Here is a 20,926-nt window from a genome sequence, read left to right as displayed (position 1 = left end):
TAGTAATTGCTCTGCAGTAAAGCCATTCAAACCAGTTCAATTTTTGCTGATTTGCTGAAAGATATTCCTTTGTTTTATGCCTGCGGTAATTATGAGTGAAACATCACGTCATCATTGTGTATCAAACAGTGCCACCTTGAGGAAAAAAGATGCATTGCACGTATTGAGTTATCAGATATGTAATTATAGTTGCGCAGAAAAAAATACTTACACATTTACATACCTCGGGTCTCTAGCGACCCTATACACTTTTTACAAAACATTATTCAGAAAACAGGCATTCTTTTATATTTTACTATTTTTTTCTTGTTATATTGTTTATAATGAATAGATTGAGGAATACTAAGAAAGTTGATGTCTAACTTTAAAAAAATGAAGGAGGGAAAGGGTAGAGAATGATGTACCGTGTTGCTAAAGACCCGAGGTATGCATTTAAGGGTTAATATGCCATTTCGAACACAGCCCCTGTCTTTATGAATGGACCACTGAATCAGTGACTCATGTGATTCATTCAAAAACACGAATCATTCAGTAACGAAACACCGCTGTGTGTTGCTCAGAGATGCGTGACTGTTCTGCTGTGATCTTTGTTTGGAACTATTTTCTCTAACCATATCAAGCAAAAACGTATAATATTCAATTATAATATTATAATTGAATAATATTTGTCAATATTTACAATATTGTAAATGTAAGTCACTTCATATTAACTACTCGTTTGAAATCTTGTGTGTTCACGGTGTGTGTTCACTACTATGTGTGTGCACTTGGATGGGTGAAATGCAGAGCACAAATTCCGAGTATGGGTCACCATACTTGACCACACTTCATTTCACTTCATGTAATAAAATCAGAATCATTCTTGCCGAAATTTCGGTGCTTCCCTAATTAGATGTTTTAATCAGCTTAACTGTCCAGTCAGGCAAGAAAAATTCTCTTTCACTTGCCCCTTCAAAAAATCCACTTGTCCCAGACAAGCATTAATGTCGAGCTCTGTTACTGTATATAAAATTCAACCTGCCAAAGTGGCTAGTGGGAGTGACCGTGTTACCCGCCACTGCTGAAATCCACCCGCATTTGGCGGGTGTTAATGTTAAGCCTAGTGATGTTCGATTCTTGAATCAATTGTTCTTTTGAGCTGGTTCTCAGGAAGTAACCGGTCAAGTAGTCTCGTGTAGCCAGACCTTCAGACTGACGGCTGAAGGTCTGGAATCCATGGCAGCTATCATTGGCCAAGGCCCGTCCATGAGGCCGTTTGACCGACATGTCAAACAACCAATCATAGTTCGTTTCGTTTCAGCGTCACGTTTCGGGGCGTGGAAATGGAAGTAAACACAATAACAGACCGGTGTGTAAAACACTCAGAAGTTTTTTAAAGATTCTATGCTGCGAACTTTAAATATTTCACATACTTTTGAGAATCCAGCTTTTAGTTGATCCTGATAAACGCTCGTCGTCACAGTTGTAAACACGATGGCTTTCTTCTTTCGTGAGGGGGTTTGGCGCCACAGTATCTTTGTTTCCAGGTGGAACGTTAAAGAATGTGACACACAAGTCTCCCGGAAATCCTGTATAATTCAACCAATCCGATGACGACTTCGAAACCCCTGAAGTGTTTCCACTTTTGTGTGCCATATGCATCAGTAGTGCAGCTTTAGGTTTCCAGGTAAAGCACGATATTACTGTCTTCTGATAATTCGCTGTGAACCCACTATTTCCTAAGAATGTGTCGATTAATGTAGACTGTCGTTGTTCTAATTATTTCGTTTAATAATAAAGAATGTAGAACTATTTTGGTTTACAATCTGTATTGTTTCATCAGTTAGTTACATTCCCAGTCAACACGTGAGATCATGCGATGATCACAGTGACATCACACGATCCTCATACTGTGATCCTCACGGTGTGAGTAATACATGAGCTCATTATGAACTCAAACGATCCTCATACTGTGATCCTCACGGTGTGAGTAATACATGAGCTCATTATGAACTCAAACGATCCTCATACTGTGATCCTCACTGTGTGAGTAATAGGTGAGCTCATTGTGAAAAGTGTACTTAAGTACAGTACTCAAGTAAATGTACTTAGTTACTGTCCGCCTCTGGAACTGCTTTAATGGTTTCGAAATCTTTGACAAATGACTCTAATATTAAATGTATATTCTGAGAAAATTACAATGTTTTCTGACCTTAGATGCATTTAAACCTGTTGTAGGGGACTCCAACACAATATTAGGACACTTCAAAAAACCATATTACCTGCTCTTTAAATATACTAGCGAAGCTAATCAAAAGGAACAAGGCACAGTTGAACACTGTTTAGTAACCAAGGAAACCAACAAGTGGTGGGAAAATGAGGACAAAGGAAACTAAACACAGGAACCAAGGAATACTAGAACAAAACAGAAAGAGAACATACATGTGACAATAGTTTTTTAATATGCTTTGGAGTTAAATGTTTGTTTTTTGGAGTTATTGTGAAATGACTATTATAACAAATTGTATCACTTTTGTATCCTATTTAATTTTCAGATTCTTTTGGAGGCTCTTAAAAGTGTAAAATAGACAAAAAAAATATTTTATCAATCAATAATATTTGTGACAATAATCACTTACATGTCATTGCCAATATTTATACTGCAAACAATATAAAACAAAAAACAAGGAAACATGACAAAGATGAAATAAGAAGAAAACAACAACAACAACAACAAAAGGACTGTAGGAACCCTGAAAATATCAGAATATATTGTGACTATAATTAAGTGTCTTAATACTAACTTCAACTCAGCAGACAATGATGGATCTTATAAACTCATAATCATTTTACAGTTTGATTAATCTTACTAAATCATTTTTATTATTTATTGTTCATTGATCTGTTGTATAACAGCCGTATGCGTCTGTAGAGCTGGATATCAGTCATGTGATCAGCTGTGGCCCAATCACAGCTGCACTGATATTCAGATCAACAGCGCTCTTACTCATGTGTTATGGATTAAATATTGAAACATGATGAAAGCAGGAAGATCCAGATCTACAGCTGTAACGTTTACTGACTAATGAGCGGTAAGATCCGCAGATGGAAAATACTACCAAAGAATGGAAAGACAGTGTCAGTGAAGGAGGTTGTGAATGTGTGTAGATGTGTGTTAGTTACAGGATCAGAGAATGACACTGTTCCTCCGTCATAGTCCAGATACACTCTCACACGCTCAAGCTTCTGTTTAACAGGAAAAGTAGTGTTGGGTTGAAATACTGAGACAAACTGAAATGGATCATACCACACACTCCAGACATCAGTGTAAAGGAATTTCCATCCCTTCCTTTGTTTTGATGCTGTAGTTACTCCAAGACTCCAGTATCGACTCTCTTTAACCTCCACATCCCAGCAGTGTGTTCCTGAGTTAAAACCCTCTGAACCCAGAACACATGGATAGCTGTCAAATCTCTCTGGATTATCAGGAAGTGGTTGATTGTCCTCACTGTATCTCACACTGGTCAGATCATCAGACAGGACGAGAAATGGATTTGCAGTGTTTGGATCCAGAATCACAGGAGCTGATGAGACACAATCAACAGGTGCTTTTATTCTGATGTTCATATATTGATAAAGAGTGAACCCAACAAAGAATATGATGAATTATAAGACTTGTCCTATTGATCAAACACATCAGACATTTTCCTCTGATCACTGTCAGTGTTATTAGCTACACACAGTGTTCGAAGTGGGAAAAAAAAGTGCCGGCACTCTCCTGTGCATTGGCTGGCATATGCAAATCATTATGATATTTGAAATTCTACAATGAAATAAAAAATACTTACATTTCAGTAAATTTAATAAATATACTTAGTAAATGTATTTACTAAATCAGGGCTCTACACTTACATTTCTTTTTAAGAGCACCTTCTGATCAATGAAAGAAACTAACTTTCCCATCACAGGGCAATATGTGCCTACTTAAATTGATTTCCATTTTTTAACCTTTGTAAGGGCATTTATTGCTACCCTTATTAAATGTATGTGTTATCTTTTATGTTAAATTACTAGATCTATATTTATAAATTTGCTAAAAAAAGTGAGTCTGAACTAAAACAAATTCAGTTAGAATAATAAAACAATGTTATGAGACTATTTTAAATACAAAGTTTTGATTATATAAATATAAAATTATTAAAACAGTTGAAATTATACTTTATAAATGAATCTACACTGCCAGTAGGTGGTGGCAAATCCCTGTCTTTAGCCCTATTCACACGGGATTAGTATTACCTGGTGACCTCTGGTCATTTGTAATAATTGCGGAGGTTGTCTGTGATCTTAATCCTGTGCGAATCGGCCATGTCTGTATTCCCCCGCAAATGACCTACCATATTTCGCCGAACACCGAGGTCCTGTGATAATATTAGTCCCGTGCGAATCGGCATCTCTGTGATTTGGCCAGCATTTGGCGGGCCGTATATCATTTTTCAAGGTTTTTGTTTCCTGTGCGCCTTTTTATCCATCTTTTGCGAAGAATGGAGGTGCGTTGGACTGTTTGATAGTATTTTGGGTGCTGTCATATTGCTACACCATACAATTTGCAGAAAGAGAAAGCTGAAAAGGTTTTGAGGTTAATGTGTTACAAATAAATCAAGCATAAAGCTTGAGATATTATTTTAACCTGGTGAAATGTAAATGACTCAGGGAAGGAAACTATATTAGTTTCTTTTCTTTTTTTAAAATCCATCTAATCGGACCATAGAACGGGACTCTCAAAGACTTGACGTCGTATCCGGGAGATAAGTCAGTAAATTCGAGTAAAATCACAGGCTTTGCTTATCTCGTGCGAATGCATCACACGAAATTCAGATGTGGGGGGGTAATTTCAAAATCACACAAGGTCCCAAGATAATACTAATCCCGTGCGAATAGGGTTTTAGCCACTGAATCATTCATTCAATTGATTTGTTCAAAATGTCTGATTCATAAAGGAACAAGGCAGGCGCTGCATCCAAAATCACATACTTCCCTGCTATATATATGAAAACCAGTATATGAGCCAAGTAGTATGTCTGAATTCATGATATTCGAAAAACATTAGGCAAGAAGTACCCAGATGACCTACTACTTCCGGCGAATTTATGAGAATTTATGAATGGAAGTGAAGCGACACAACTGACGCTGGTAGGTCATGTGACAGTAACAACATGGTGGATGTAGTACGTCCGAATTTCATTCACACTACCCATATTCATACTATATAGAGCATACTTTTTAACGGTTGTGAAGTAAGTTTGAATTCAAATGTAGTACCTACTAGTCAGTAGGTGTGTGCCCAAAGCCGAATACCTTATTCGGAAAGGTACGGATAATGGCTTAACGAATAACGGATAAGGAATAATTCGGCCGAATAATAATCGGCTGAGGCTGGCACAGTCACTCCTCGTGTTTGCTGGATAACAGGTGAGTCAGGGGATTAGTGAGATATTATACATAAACCCCTAAAGTCAGTACGCAATGAGTGTGTGAAGTGAATGAATGTATGAATGAAATGAGCGCAAAATCATACATCCGCGTTGCTGTTGCCTCTCTCAGAGTCATCTTTAAGAAATGAGAGCTTGGCAAAAGTAATATCAACTAAAACACTACATCATACAAGTTTGTGTATATTTAAATATCAGTGATTTAAACATTGTACGATATGATACACGAATGAATGGAATAAACACAGCCATGCCCAAAGCCATCTATGAGGTCACCTCGGTATTTTTCCGAGGTGTACTTTGTGAAATAATTGCTTAATATAATTCTGAAATAATTGCTTGATAATGCTTAATATAACTCCACTGACATCGTTTTAAATTGTTATCCAAATGTTTGGCCTTCAAACATTTCCTCTTAAAATGCAAATATTAGGGCTGTCAAAATGGCTGAAAAACTAAATACGAATTTTATACTTAAATATTATTAATAGTATATTTAAAAGTCATAATTTCAGTTAGGGGGAAAAAATACTTTCGTCTCCTGTGACTACAAGAGGGTGCAGTTAATTCGAAAACAGTTTTTGCTTTTGAATGTGGATTTTTATTTTAAATTAGATGAATATTCGAAATTGTATTGAAATGTAATTTGACAGCCCTAGCACATATGCAGTTCAGTGAATTTATTTATTTATTTTGGGGGGAGGGGGGGGATTTGGGACCTCGGTAATTTTAAAACCCTGGCTATGGCCCTGAGCACAGTGCGATTGCCAATCAAACACGCACATTTGTTTAGTGAAGTTCAAAAAAGACTTGCTTAAAGAGTTCTGAGTAATGAAAATATGCGCCTTGGATTAATTTAGTCGTGTTCAAATGATCACTAAACGTTTGTCTGAAATCTCTCTGCTTGTATGATACATTTATTTTTAGAAATGATTACTTTTATGTTTTAGAACACTGAATAGGGCAAAAAGTTGAAACACAAATATTTTTCCATACTCTGTTCTCTTTTTTCCATATTTTACCTGCAAATTACTTAAGTGAAATACTTTTCCAAACTGTGCAGGAACCGGTGAGCCAAAGGAAATCATGTTATTTTACATAAACCTTTAAAATTACTATGCAATAACGAGTGTGTGAAGTAAATGAGTGTAAACTCTATGAATTAAATAAGTGCAAATAAAATGGCAGTGTTGCAGTTGCCTTTTCCCATGCATTTCCTGTAAATTACTTAAATTAATTTCCATATTTCCAAACTGCGTAGGAACCCTTACTGTTTTAATTAGAAGATATTTAAATATTTATTTTTTGGATCACGAAAGGTCCCCAAGCTGGGACTTGAACTCGCGTCATCTCGAAGCACTGAGATATTTAAATAAATGTTATAATCATAAAAAAAATTATACTCCGCTCACCATAATGACAAAGCAAAAACCGGATTTATCACAACTTTTCAAATTTATTAAAAAGGAAACACTGAAAAAATTACATTGCACAAGTCTTCATACCCTTAACCCAAAACTTAGTTGAAGCACTTTGGCAACAATTACAGCCTCAGGTCTTTTTGGGTATGATGCAACAAGCTTTGCACATCTGCATTTGTTTTTTTTTGCCATTCTTCTCTTTAGATCATCTCAAGCTTTGTCAGGTTGGCTGGGGACCATTGGTGGACAACCATTTATAGGTTTCTCCAAAGATGTCTGATTGCTTCCAAGTCCCAGCTCTGGTTGGGCCACTCGAGGACATTCATAGAGTCGTCCCTAAGCCACTCCTGCATTGTCTTGGCTGTGTGCGTAGGGTGATTGTCATGTTGGAAGGTGAACTTTCAACCCAGTCTGAGGTTCTGAGCGCTCTGAACCAGGTTTTCATTAAGGTCTGAGTGTTATTTAGGTGTATTTTTGTAAATGTAAATTTGTAAATTTCAATCAGGGTTTCATGTATCTTTACTGAGGAGAAGCTTGAGTTTGGTCACTTTGCCATCAAGCCCAGATTGGTGGAGTGTCGCAGTGATGTTTGTCCTTCTGTAAGTTTCTCCCATCTCCATATAAGATCATGGAGCTCAACCAGAGTGACCATCTGTGTCTTGGTCACCTCTCCAACCAAGACCCTTCTCCTTCGATTGCTCAGTTTGGCCAGGAGGTAAGATCTAGGAAGAGTCCTGGTTGTTTCAAACTTCATCCATTAAGGATTATGGAGGCCAAATGATCCTGTGAACCTTCAACACAGCTGAATTTTTTTGTAGTCTTCCCCAGATCTGTCTCAACACAATCCTGTCTCTCAGCTGTGCAGGCCATTCCTTTGACCTTATGGCTTAGTTTTTGCTCTGACATCCATTTCAGCTGTTAAACTTTATATAGACAAGTATGTGTGCCTTTCCAAATCATGTCCAATCAACTGAATTCGCCACAGGTTAACTCCAGTCGGAGTATAGAAACATCTCAAAGACGATCCAGTGAAACTGGAATGCTCCTGATGTAAATTTCAAGTGTCAAAGCAAAGGGTATGAAGACTTGTGCAATGTCATTTTTTCAGTGTTTCTTTTTTAATAAATTTGCAAAGTTGTGATAAATCCGGTTATTGCTTTGTCATTATGGTGAGTGGGGTGTAGATTTATGCGGAAAAAAAAGTAATTTAAAGCAGTTTAACATAATAACGCAACAACAAAATGTGAAACAATGAAGGGGTATGAAGACTTTCTATAGGCACTATATATATATTAGTTAAACACGGCATATTTGTTCAGTGATAACTACGAAAAAAGATAGGCTGTAAAACCATAGACAATGGTCTTCTCAAGTAAATGTACGAACTTCTGGTTCAAGCCCCACCTACTTCCGGTTTTATCCGAATACAGATACAGATACGAATAATTTTGTGATTGTTAGATACAGATACAAATACTGGCTCTGCAGCATACCCCTACTACTAGACAGTATGTGATTTTGGACACACCAACTGTCTTTGTAATTGGTCATTGAATCATTGACTCATTCAAAAACATTGAATCGTTCATCAACAAAACAACACATCTGCAATCGTGTTGATATTTGGGGAAAACTGCAGTTTTGCAGTGATATTGCTATATCATATGTTATAAATTTTAAAAAACAAGAACTCATACAGGGCCATTTTTTGTGTTCAAATTTTGGGTGTCAATCAGGGGAAAGGCATACAGGCGCAGCCTCGGCCATTCCTGTACCATGGCATTCAGCCCCATCCAGGCAATTCATGTACCAAGAGACATGATGCCCTCTCCACAGACCCCTTGTGAAGTCGCCCTTCATGACCGCTCCCCAACCTGTGAGGGATGCGTCTGTCATCAATATTTCCTAGTGACAAGACGCTCCTAACACTGGACCTTGAGACAGGAACCCAGGATCCCTTTCAGTCGGTCACTTTCGACGTCTCGTCGGTGACCAGCGGATTGGGAATCTCACCAGAGAGACCAAACTACTTCGAGTGAAACTAAATGAGCCAATGCACATTGGTATGCGATATTTGCATCTGACTGCCACGCCTTGCAGCGTGAGTATAAATAGGCAGCAGGTGCAACGCATACTCAGCATTTCACTTCAGAGCTGAGTGGTTGTGTATAGTTCTGCTCCTCCAAGCTACCATTGCAGAGTCATTGCAGGAAGCCTCTTGCATGCTGGTGGTATGGCGCTGCACTGGTGGTCGCGTTTCCTTGTTGAGTGGGTGCACACTACAGGCTGCACTACCCCTGTTTGTGTTGTTGCGGCCATCTCCCCTGTGCACTTCAGCACTACTGAAAGATTTACTTCCTAAAAGAGCGTTGCACGGGTGCGTCTTTTTAAAGATGACGTTGCATCTTTTTAAAGATGTCATTCCACCCGTGCGTTTCTGGATGTGGTCGTTACCTGGCGCCGCTCATGATAGTCACGATCGCTGCCTCATGTGTCTGGGCATTAAGCACGCTGAGGTGGCTTTCATGGATGAGTCATGTTCCCATTGCGGGAAGATGACCATCTCAGAGCTGCGGACCAGGCTCCATTACCTCAAAAGGGGTGGAGCTCCAATGCCTCTGCCTAGATCTAGTTCTCTTCCTGGTAAAAGCCAGGGGAGGACTACTTCAGGTAGTCGGGGGACCCTCACTCCTCTTGCACTCCGCAACCAGTGGAATGGGCTGGACCTTCCCAGAGTGTACCAGTTGTATCCTTCGGGGCTCCCCCTGACGACCGGATGTCAATAGCTGCATCGGAGGGTGAGCCTGATCTCTCTGCGGATGAGGATTCGGCTGCACTGGCTCCTTCTGGGACGGTGGCAATGCCTGAATCCGACCCGGAGATGACGGCTATGCTTGCCCAGGTCGCCGAGAGGCTGGATGACTGGTTTCTCGGGGTGGCTTGCGCTGGTTCTCAGTGCCCCACCCTGGTGCCATTCTTCCCGGAGGTGCATCACGAGGTTACCAGGTCGTGGACAGCACCTTTCACTGCCAGAAACCTACCTGGTGACTCATCCTCCCTCACCACTCTTGATGGCGGGTCGGCCAGTGGGTACACGGAGATCCCCCCCAGTGGAGCAGTCGGTTGCGAAAAAATTGTGTCCAAATACCACTTCCACCTGGCGGGGCAAACCGTGTCTCGCTTGTAAATACTCGTCCAGTCTTATTGGTAGTGCTTACGGGGCCTGTGGAGAGGCTGACTCTGCCCTGCATGCTATGGGGTTGCTGCAGTTCCATCAGGCTAAAGCACTTAAGGACCTGCACGAGGGTGGTCATAACCCGGCGGTTCTGAAAGAGCTACGGACGGCAACTGACCTCGTGCTTCAAGCGACGAAGGTCACTGCGCGTTCGCTGGGTCGTGTAATGTCTACGGTCGTTGTCCAGGAAAGCCATCTCTGGCTGTGTCTGGCCGACATGAGGGATGAAGACCCGGTTTCTGAATTCCCCCGTGTCCCAGACCGGCCTTTTCGGTGACGTGGTCAAGAGCTTTTCCCATCAGTTCTCGGCTGTACAAAAGCAGACAGAGGCCATAAAACACATCCTGCCCTGGCGGACAGCTGCTGCCTCCACCCGACCACAGCGCCGCATGCGTAAATATGCGTTCCCCCCAGTGAGCCTACTTGCACAGACACTGTACAAAGTCAGGGAGGACGAGGAGCAGGTCTTGCTTGTTGCGCCCTATTGGCCCAACCGGACCTGGTTCCCAGAACTGATGCTCCTCATGACAGTCCCTCCCAGGCGGATTCCTCTGAGGAAGGATCTGCTTTCTCAAAGACGGGGCACCCTGTGGCACCCATATCCAGACCTCTGGAAACTCCATTTCTGGTCTCTGGACGGGACGCGGAGGTTCTAGTTGACCTACCCCAGGAGGTAGCGGATACCATCACTTCAGCAAGAGCACCGTCTACGAGACATGCTAACGCCTTGAAGTGGAACCTGTTCATCGAGTGGTGTTCTTCTCACCGAGAGGACCCCCAAAGGTGCTCGATCAGAGCCGTGCTTTCCTTCCTGCAGCATGAGTTGGAGGGGAGGCTGTCCCCCTCCACCCTCAAAGTATATGCTGCTGCAATTTCTGCATATCACGACCCCACGACCTGGTCATCAGGTTCCTTAGGGGGGCAAGAAGGTTAAATTCTCCTCGCCCTCCCTCCATACCCTCTTGGGACCTGAGTCTGGTTCTCAGCACATCAGCAGGTCCCATTTGAGCCCTTGCAATCAGTTGAGCTGAAGTTTGTGTCAATGAAGACTTTGCTCCTGGTTGCTTTGGCTTCCATCAAGAGGGTAGGGGACCTGCATGCATTTTCAGTCGATGAATCATGTCTAGGGTTTGGGCCGTCTGACTCCCATGTAATTCTGAGATCTCGGCCCGGCTACGTGCATAAGGTTCCTACCACTCCCTTCATGGGCCAGGTGGTGAACCTGCAAGCATTGCCCCGGAGGAGGCAGACCCAGCCCTAGCTTTGCTCTGTCCCGTCCATGCTCTGCGACTGTACGTGGACCGAACACAAAGCTTCAGGACCTCAGAGCAGCTCTTTGTCTGTTACGGAGGCCAGCAGAAGGGAAAGGCTGTCTCCAAGCAGAGGATGGCCCACTGGATAGTAGATGCTATTGCCTTGGCTTACCAAGCACAAGGCGTGCCCTGCCCTCTCAGGTTGTGAACGCACTCTACCAGAAGAATTGCATCCTCCTGGGTGCTGGCACGTGGCGCCTCACTGACATATATTTGTAGAGCTGCAGGCTGGGCGACACTGAACATGTTTGCTAGATTCTATAGCCTTCGTGTCGAGCCAGTATCCTCCTGTGTTCTCACCTCAAACGGGTAAAAGCACCGAGAGGGCCCAGTTTGGTGTCAGCTTGCTGTGTCATAGTACGTGCTTATTTGCTCCAGAGAGTTCCCTGTCAAACCCTATTGAGTTCCTCCATCACCTTTGGCAGCCGGAGCGTCCGGCACCAGGCCTTCATTCGCTGTATTCTTCAAAACCGGTGTAGGCTGGGTGCCCATATGTAGTGACCCTGAGGTGATCCCATTTGTGTATTCTTCCACGGTATAGCTTCTAAGCCCTTCTAAGTCTTCCCTTGGCAGAGCCTGCTCTGCTGTCTCTGAAAAGGTGTAGCTGCAGTAACTGGGTCTAAGCAATTCCAGAGACTTCCATATTCAGTATGGCCCTACGGGGTTAGTCCAAATGTGTAAATTCCACTTAGAACCTCCCTGTGGATCCACGGTATAGCTTCTAAGCCCTTCTAAGTCTTCCCTTGGCAGAGCCTGCTCTGCCGTCTCTGAAAAGGTGTAGCTGCCCTAACTGGGTCTGAGCAATCCCAGAGACTTCCATATTCAGTATGGCCCTACGGGGTTAGTCCATATGTGTAAATTCCACTTAGAACCTCCCTGTGGAGGATGTGGCTTCCACAGCATTCCTTTTCCAGTGGAAAGGGCACGCTTTCCCAGTCTCACTGAGTGGGTTGTGCAGGAACAGCAGTGATCGACCTTCCCTGCATAAGCCCTATCCCATCTTCTAATAGGAGGGATCAGGAGGCTAACGCAGGGCACTGGAAGGGGCAGCATCAGTGGCGCTTTGGTATGGATTCACAATCCGTCAGTCACCAAACTTTGTTACTTTGAGACAGACAAAACCAAATAGACAGAGAATTTCACAACACAGAGTGCTTGCTGAAGAATAGAAGCTAACTCTGTTGTGTTCCGGCATCTATTTGTAGCTTCCGCGGTACACCATCACACGGTACGTCACGATGCAGCATCAATCAAGATTGGACTAGTTTCACACATGCTTCAGACACTGTCACGCAGAGAGTTTTCTCCCATAATGTCATCATTCGACACAGCGTTAGTTACCTCGAAAGGGAACTAGTATGATCTTCACTTACTACCAACTGAAATAATCTAGTTCTTTTGTGTCATGATAAACTGTATGGGTAAGAGCACAGATCTTCTCCAGACTCACTGTGTTGGACAATGTCCTGCATCTTTTTCCAGACTCTGAACGGCAGGTTGCCCAAGTAACGTGGCACTTGAATGAAAGCTCCAGAAGGCCTCTGTGGATCTGGCTGTGAGATCTGGACTCTGGAAGAACATTCAGGAGTCAGAACTGTAGTGGCTTTGGATCAGAAGCAGAGAGACCAGAGGCAGCAGCACGTCACTCACCTTTCCATTGAGACTGAAAACTTCTGCAGATCAAACACATAATTTATCATCAAGAACTTAATCAATCAATCAATCAATCAATGATCTGAAATCAGACCTTTATAAAGCAGACGTCATTGTCTTTCATCATCTCCTCCGTGTCTTTGATTGTGTGTGAAAGAGCTGAGATGTGTCTGTTGATCCCCTCCAGCTTCTCCTTCATCATCCGCTTCCTCTGCTCCTCTTCCTCCCTCAGTGCAGTGATTGTAGCTTCTTCTTCATCTCTGAGAAACTGATGAAGCTTCTCAAACTGCTGTTTAATTTGGTGCTCTGTGTGATCAGCTTGAGACTGAAATCAAACCACATTCACTTCAATCATCTCAATCACCACACATCAGTTAACACTTCACATCAGTAATATGTGAGATAAACATTGACACCCAACATATAAGCAGATTGCTGCTCAAAAATAATAAGCTGTAATCCATTATAGTAAATATAACAAATCATAATTTTATATAGTGATCCTATAGCTGTAATGAAAATGACTCTTAATTGTGTTTTCTCACCTTGATGTGTAGAACTATGTTCTCAATTGTTCCTTTAATGTTTTCTTTGTGTTTAAGCTTCCCCTGTAAAGACTTCAGTGCTGTATTGAGCTCTTCCTAGTATTGCACAAAATAAAAATGTATTAAACACCAGATTACAGTGAAGAAGACATAATACAGTGATATGATCATACAATGATGTGAAAAAAAAAAATTGCCCCTTCCTTTTGATTTCTTTTGTATTGTGTATATTGCATACAAAATTGATTCAGACAACCTAATATAAAACAAGGCCAACAATTTATCCAATACCAGCAGTACCAATACAGTACCAAAATAGTTACTAATTCCCTAAATCTATGAAACTGAATTCATAATGGGGTTCAGCTAAACTAGAGAAAACCAGACCTCATTACTGCCAGACCTGTTCAATCAATTCAACACTTAAACTGAACTTTTTCAACAGCATAAAGTTGGATTGAAAAGGACTTAAACAGTAACACAAAATGCCAAAGGTGAAAGAAACTCCAGAAATGAAGAAGAAAATGATTGAAATACATCAGTCTGTGACAGGTTACAAAGCTATTTCAAAGGCTCTTGAACTCAAAGAACCACAGCGAGAGCCATTGTTAACTCTAAAAGACAAAAACTCTGCAGTGGCAAACCTTCATAAAAGTAGCTCATCCAGGAAATCACAGAACAGCCAAGGATAACGCTGAAGGAATTTGCACTTATGTGTTTACTCAGTTTGCCTTTGTTTTATGTTGTTTTGCATTTGAAGATCAAAAAACATTTAAGGAAGATGTACAAACAAATAAACAAATAAAATGAAATAAAAGAAAGAAAAAAGAAAATTACTTTTCATAGCACAGTAAATGTCATAGGAAGTTGACAAAAAGGCAGAGAGAAATACTGATTGCATGAATATGGTAATATCTATATTTGTGACTACTTACTGCTTTTTATATATGAAACAAGAGACATTTGCCTTACCTTATATGATGAAACCACTTCACCAATGGGTCTGAATTTGTGATTTTCATGTTGTTGTGAATCTCTGCACACTAAACACACAGGCTGTTTGTCCTCCAGACAGAAGAGTTTGAGTTTCTCACTGTGTAAACTGCAGATCTCCACGGACCCTGATGAACAACTCTCATTTCTCTCCTTCAGGAACAACTCACACAAGTTTTTTAACACAAGATTAACTGGAGGATCATGACTTGACAATCTCCTGCAGACAGGACACTCCCGAGTTTCCTTGGTTCTCCAGAACTGTTGAAGACACTCTTTACAGAAACTGTGACTACTAAATAAAAGAACAGGAGCCTTAAAGATTTCATGACACTAAGGACAATAAAGTTCTTCTGCAGATACATTTAGTGAAGCCATTTTCACTATTTGAGCTCCAGCAAACTTTACTTTCACTTTCTGAACAATGGTTTCAAAAAAGAAAAACCATGAGAATCACAAAGATCTTCTGTCTGTTCAGAACCAAACTCCTTCTTGGAAGTGTTTTTCTTCCTTCTCCACTGATCAGTAATTTGATTTTGCTTTGTTGAGACACTGAAAATCCATTTGACAGAAAGGTGAAAAAAAGTAAATCTCTTCCTGGGCAGGGTTTGTAAGAAGGTGGAGTTTGTAATCACTTTTGGCTGTGTTAAAAGAAGTCAGACAACACCACCATTTCAACAAAATGCATTTAAAAGTAACTTAAAATTAACAAAAGACTCAAGACAATATTTGCAATTATTTTATTGTTTTTTATTTGTCACAGAGTTTCTCTGGGGTCTGTCCTGTTGAAAAATCCAGCATAAACCAGCATGACTAACCATGTTTATGCTGGTTAGTGCTGGTATAGTACTGTCTAGTTGATGGACCAGCTTAGTCATGCTCAAGCAAAATAACTGAATAACAAAGTAAAAATTCAAACTGGTAAAATGTTTCAAAGGATTTATACACAAATCAATTAAAAAGAGCTTGTGTACATTACAAAAAACAAAACAAAAAAAAAGCAAAAGCAAATAACAGAATAATCATAAGCAGTTTGTTTAATAATATTGGTTATGAGAAGTGCTAATAAAGAGCTCTTGATAATGAAAGTTCAGAATTTAAAGTTGCTGTTTTTAAAGACTTTAATGCTGATTTTGAAACTGATGTGTCAAAATCCAGCTGTCAGTCACTGATTCCAAAAAGTGCACATACTAAAAGCTATGTCATTGCATTCAGGAGCATGGAATATTGTGGTCAATAGAGATAGCATGCACTTTTAACAGTTGCTAAAAGCAATATATTGATTCATCTACTGTCAAGGGCAAAGTGCCCTACTAGAGGGAACACTAATCACCATAATCAGACTCCAACAACTTTTATACATATACCACACAATTTTATTTTATTTTTTTTACCTGTCAGCGTGTTGGTGTGTTCACCTTCAGCTTTGGCTGGATATAACCAATTGGCGAGATTTGCCGTTTGCAGTTGGGTTGGGGATGAAAACAGAGACATGAAGTCAGACACTTTCTGCTTCCCGTAGTGATGCTCGTGCCGTGTACTTCATCACTGATGAAGTTGATTAGATGCAATATTTTTCAGATACACTGCCGTTTCAGACGTTTTCATGAAGCAACAGAAACACTTTCATACAGCACCATATGTACAAAAATAAAGTTCAACATAAGCCAATACCATATAATACTATGGTTACATGAAAAGAGTTTTTACTGTTATAAAAACACAAATTTGTGAGTGTCAGCTGGGCTCAGAATAAACATGAAATACACTTGATTGTTGTTTTGTGTAAGTCCAGCACCTAGGGGTGTGCGATATTGACAAAAAATGATATCTCGATATTTTTGGGGATTGTTTTGATAACAAAATTAAACAATGTTTTGTGTTTTTGTGCTGGTACCTTGGCTTTTTTAGGCCTGTCATTTAATAAATGACACTAAACCACCAGCAGGTGGCGGCAAGTCCATGTCTTAATGAGTGATTCATTGAATCATTCAGTTGGTGAAACCAAAAAACAGACAATACAGACAATACTGTGTCTTAAATGTAACTCACTCAATATTAACTTCTTTGTTGTATAAAATATCACATTTGCGATCGCGTTCACATGCTAAAAACGGCACTCTTGTTTGTGTGTCATTACTCGACTATATCATATCTTATAAACAGAAAAAAACTAACATATGTTTTTGCTTTCATAACTTAATAATGTCGGTCTAACTGAATTATAATAGGCTTCATCATGCAGTGATGCTTTTGGACTCTCAAGATGTTTTTTTTTTTTTTTTTTTTCAAAGTGAGTGTCAGCTGGCATAATTTTAAAACAGCATTCACAAGATTATCGGAGATTATAAATATCTCACACCTGTACTAGCCAGTCATGAAAGAGTAGTGTCGTCATCAGAGCTTGTGCAGCTGCTCTGGAGAAAATGCACTGGCTGCCAACTGCTCTTGAATAACTCTAGCAGTACTTATTTGATGGTACAGTAATCTAGCTTCTGGCCCATCTCAAGTCGAACAGAAATTTTAACCGGCATATACTGCTTCAAAGTCAAGCCCAAAGTCTGTGGACTTTCGTGCACACTGTCTGTCTACATCCCAGTTTTTCTGTTTGCATGGATGGTCTGCATACAATATCGCAGACGCGAGGTGATGTTGAAACAGAACGAGTCCACTTGGTGCTACTGCACGTGTCGAACGTTGAGTATACTTTGAAAGCTGTGTGGACACGGCTGTGCGCAAGACAGAGCGGAACACGGAAAAATAATACCCGGGCTTTCAGACGCAGATCAGTCTGCGCAGTGTTGGAATTTAGTTATGTGATCAGATATCAGTCATGTGATTAGATCAGTTATGTGATATTCAAATCAACAGCACTCTTACTCATGTGATATGGATTAAATATTGAAACATGATGAAAACAGGAAGATCCCGACCTAAAGATGTAATGATTACTGACTATTGAATGGTAAGATCCTCAGAGAGGAAAACAACTCACACCAGAAGAATGGAAAGACAGTGTCACTGAAGGTGGTTGTGAATGTGTGTAGATGTGTGTTAGTTACAGGATCAGAGAATGACATTGTTCCTCCGTCATAGTCCAGATAAACTCTCACACACTCAAGATTCTGTACAACTGGAAATTCATTAAAAGAACAATCAGTTAACCCATACGGGTCAAACTGCACACTCCACACATTAGTCTTATAGAAATCACGTCCCTTCCTTTGGTTTAATGCTGTAGTTACTCCAAGACTCCAGCATTGACTTTCTTTAACCTCCACATCCCAGCAGTGTGTTCCTGAGTTAAAACCCTCTGAACCCAGAACACAGGCATAGATGTCAAATCTCTCTGGATTATCAGGAAGCAGTTGTTTGTTCTCACTCTCTCTCACACTTGTCAGATCATCAGACAGGACGAGCCATGGATTTGCAGTGTTTGGATCCAGAATCACAGAAGCTGATGAGACACAATCGACAGGTGCTTTTATTATGATGTTCATATATTGATCAAGAGTGATCCCAACACATTAATTTGTGAATTGTGAATTATGGCACTCGTCCTATTGATCAAACACAGCCGACATTTTCCTCTGATCACTGTCAGCACTATAATTTACACACTCATTTTTATTATCAGTGTTTAATGGCATCAGGTACAGACATTAAATGTGTGATTCAAACATTTATGTGTCAAAGCAGCACTTCTAGGCACCCTTTCAAAATGGCAGGATTCATGAAAATCTTCAAGAAAAAAGTTCTTACAATAAATTCCAACATATTTATGAATGTTATCAAGTGTAATTCTTTAATTATTCTTAAGGAGTTCTAAAATATTTTCTTCAGAACACCTTAAATATGAATATTTTCTTAATATTTTAATAGAATATTATGACAGGATTTGAAGTTGGCTAACATCCTACTCATGAGGTTTACTTGATTAATACAAGAGATACTTGAATCATTAAGTGGTAAGTCTAACAATTTCATTATTTTATAATATAACAATATGATTTCAAGTATTGTGACAGTTGTCAATGATCTCTATTTTTTCCTATAATTTGTATGGTAGCTGGCTGTAGAGTGCAATTGCGGGGTATACCTGGTACCTGAGTGAGTGGATGCAAGTTTGGGGGCGTGATTTGGCATGAGTGTTCTCTCATTCTTTTTTCTTACTTTTCATTTTGTTTTTTTTCATGTTTTTCAGATTTATTTATTAGAGTTGCTGTGTTTCGTGTTACAGTTTAAGCAGTTAGTTTTTTTTTCTTTTGGTAGCAGCAGCAGCCTGATGAAATGAAAAAGTTTCTTCTAAAAAGTGAGTGTTCTGTGATTTTTCTTGGAATGGACTCTGATGTGGATTGTATAGCCTCTTCACAATCCTGGTCACTGAAAAAAAAGTGGTTACTCTGTGTTGAGTATTGAAAAGTTTCTTTAAAATACCAAAGGAGCCAAGAATGTGAAAATTGAGAGTATGTTTCCTGATGTACAGCTGCACAGCAAAATCCCCGGTGTTAAATGCCTAGTCCATACGTACACAGGTATTATTATAAGTTGAGTTTTACCTTCTTCGTTTAAAAAAAAAATCTCGTCCACATGAAAACACGCTATGAAGCACTGTCAAGAGCATGCCAAACCAACAGGTGGTGATATAACGTAAAGCCATGGTGGCCAATCAGAAGCCTGAATTAAAGGTTATTACCAGTTGTTACCGGCACGCACTCCGACGACACAAGCCAAAATCTCCGGCTACACTGGCTTTCACTGGCTACACAACAACACTGCGACCAGAGTTTCTGAAAATCTTCACCCTGGCAGGAGTTTTCAAAAAAGTTCTGTTTCAGTGATCTGATACTGCGTTTGCGTGTGGACAAATGGCCAAACTTCATAGAAAAAGCTGTGGTTTTGAAAATACCCATGTTTGTGTGGACAGGGCCTAACACTGCTTGGTGTTTATATGGGAACCAACAGCACCGTGTTAAAAGTACAACTGCAGCAGTGTTGAAGTTAATGAGATAATTAAGAGATTAATTAAGTGATGATTGAGCATTAATGATGAACACCTGCTGTTAACAAGCAGCCACACACATAGATTAAATCACATAAACAAAATACACATTAAAGCCCTATTCGCACGGGATTAGTATTATCTGGGGACCTTGTGTGATTTTGAAATTACCCCCCCACATCTGAATTTCGTGTGGTGCATTCGCACGGGATAAGCGAAGCCTGTGATTTTACTCGAATTTACTGACTTATCTCCCGGATACGATGTCAAGGCTTTGAGAGTCCTGTTCTATGGTCCGCTTAGATGAATATATATATATATATATATATATATATATATACTGTGTCATTTACATTTCACCAGGTTAAAATAATATATCAAGCTTTATGCTTGATTTATTTGTAACAAATTAACTTCAAAACTTTTCAGCTTTCTCTTTCTGCAAATTGTATGGTGTAGCAATATGACAGCACCAAAAATACTATCAAACACTCCAACGCACCTCCATTCTTCGCGAAAGATGGATAAAAAGGCGCACAGCAAACAAAAACCTCGAAAAATGATATACAACTTGCCAAATGCTGGCCATATCACAGAGATGCCGATTCGCACGGGACTAATATTATCACAGGACCTCGGTGTTCGGCGAAATATGGTAGGTCATTTGCGGGGGAATTTTTACTTTACAAATGACAGACATTCGCACGGGATTAAGATCACAGACAACCTCCGCAATTATTACAAATGACTGGAGTTCACCAGGTAATACTAATCCCGTGTGAATAGGGCTTTAGTCTCTCAAGAGCTCAGCAGAGGATGATTAAACAACTCCAAAAACAGCATTGCCAGCTTCACTTATTACTAACCTGTTTGACTTTATTTCTGTCATATGTCTACAGTCGTGGCCAAAAGTTTTGGCAGTGACTTACATTTTGTGTTTTGCAAAGTTTGCTGCTTCAGCATTTGTAGATTATTTTTCCACATGATTCTATGGTACACTGAAAAACAATTATAAGCATATCATAAGTTTTAAAGGCTTTTATTAGCAAAAAAATATGAGTCAATATTTACAGTGTTGACCCTTGTTCTTCATAAGCTCTGCAATTCGCTCTGGCATGCTGGACATTAGCTTTTGGGCCAAATCCTGACTGATGGCGATCCATTCTTGCCTTATTAGTTCACGGAGTTGATCACAATTTGTGGGCTTCTGCTTGTCCACTCGCCTTTTGAGGACTGACCACAGGTTCTCTATGGGATTGAGATCCGGGGAGTTGCCTGGACACGGATCCAAAATTT

The 20,926-nt window shown here is 40.3% G+C and overlaps 1 pseudogene; it reads right to left on the bottom strand.

The window, feature by feature from the left end:
* Positions 1-3,046: 3,046 nt before the first annotated feature.
* On the bottom strand, positions 3,047-15,116 carry LOC107745509 (nuclear factor 7, brain-like; annotated as a pseudogene).
* Between the last annotated feature and the right edge of the window lie 5,810 nt (positions 15,117-20,926).

The sequence above is a fragment of the Sinocyclocheilus rhinocerous genome, unplaced genomic scaffold (assembly GCF_001515625.1).
Source record: "Sinocyclocheilus rhinocerous isolate Xijiao unplaced genomic scaffold, SAMN03320098_v1.1 scaffold1159, whole genome shotgun sequence".
In the NCBI taxonomy this organism is placed as follows: Eukaryota; Metazoa; Chordata; class Actinopteri; order Cypriniformes; family Cyprinidae; genus Sinocyclocheilus; species Sinocyclocheilus rhinocerous.
The sequence above is the reverse complement of the archived record's forward strand: the minus strand, read 5'-3'. Positions and strand labels throughout refer to the sequence as shown.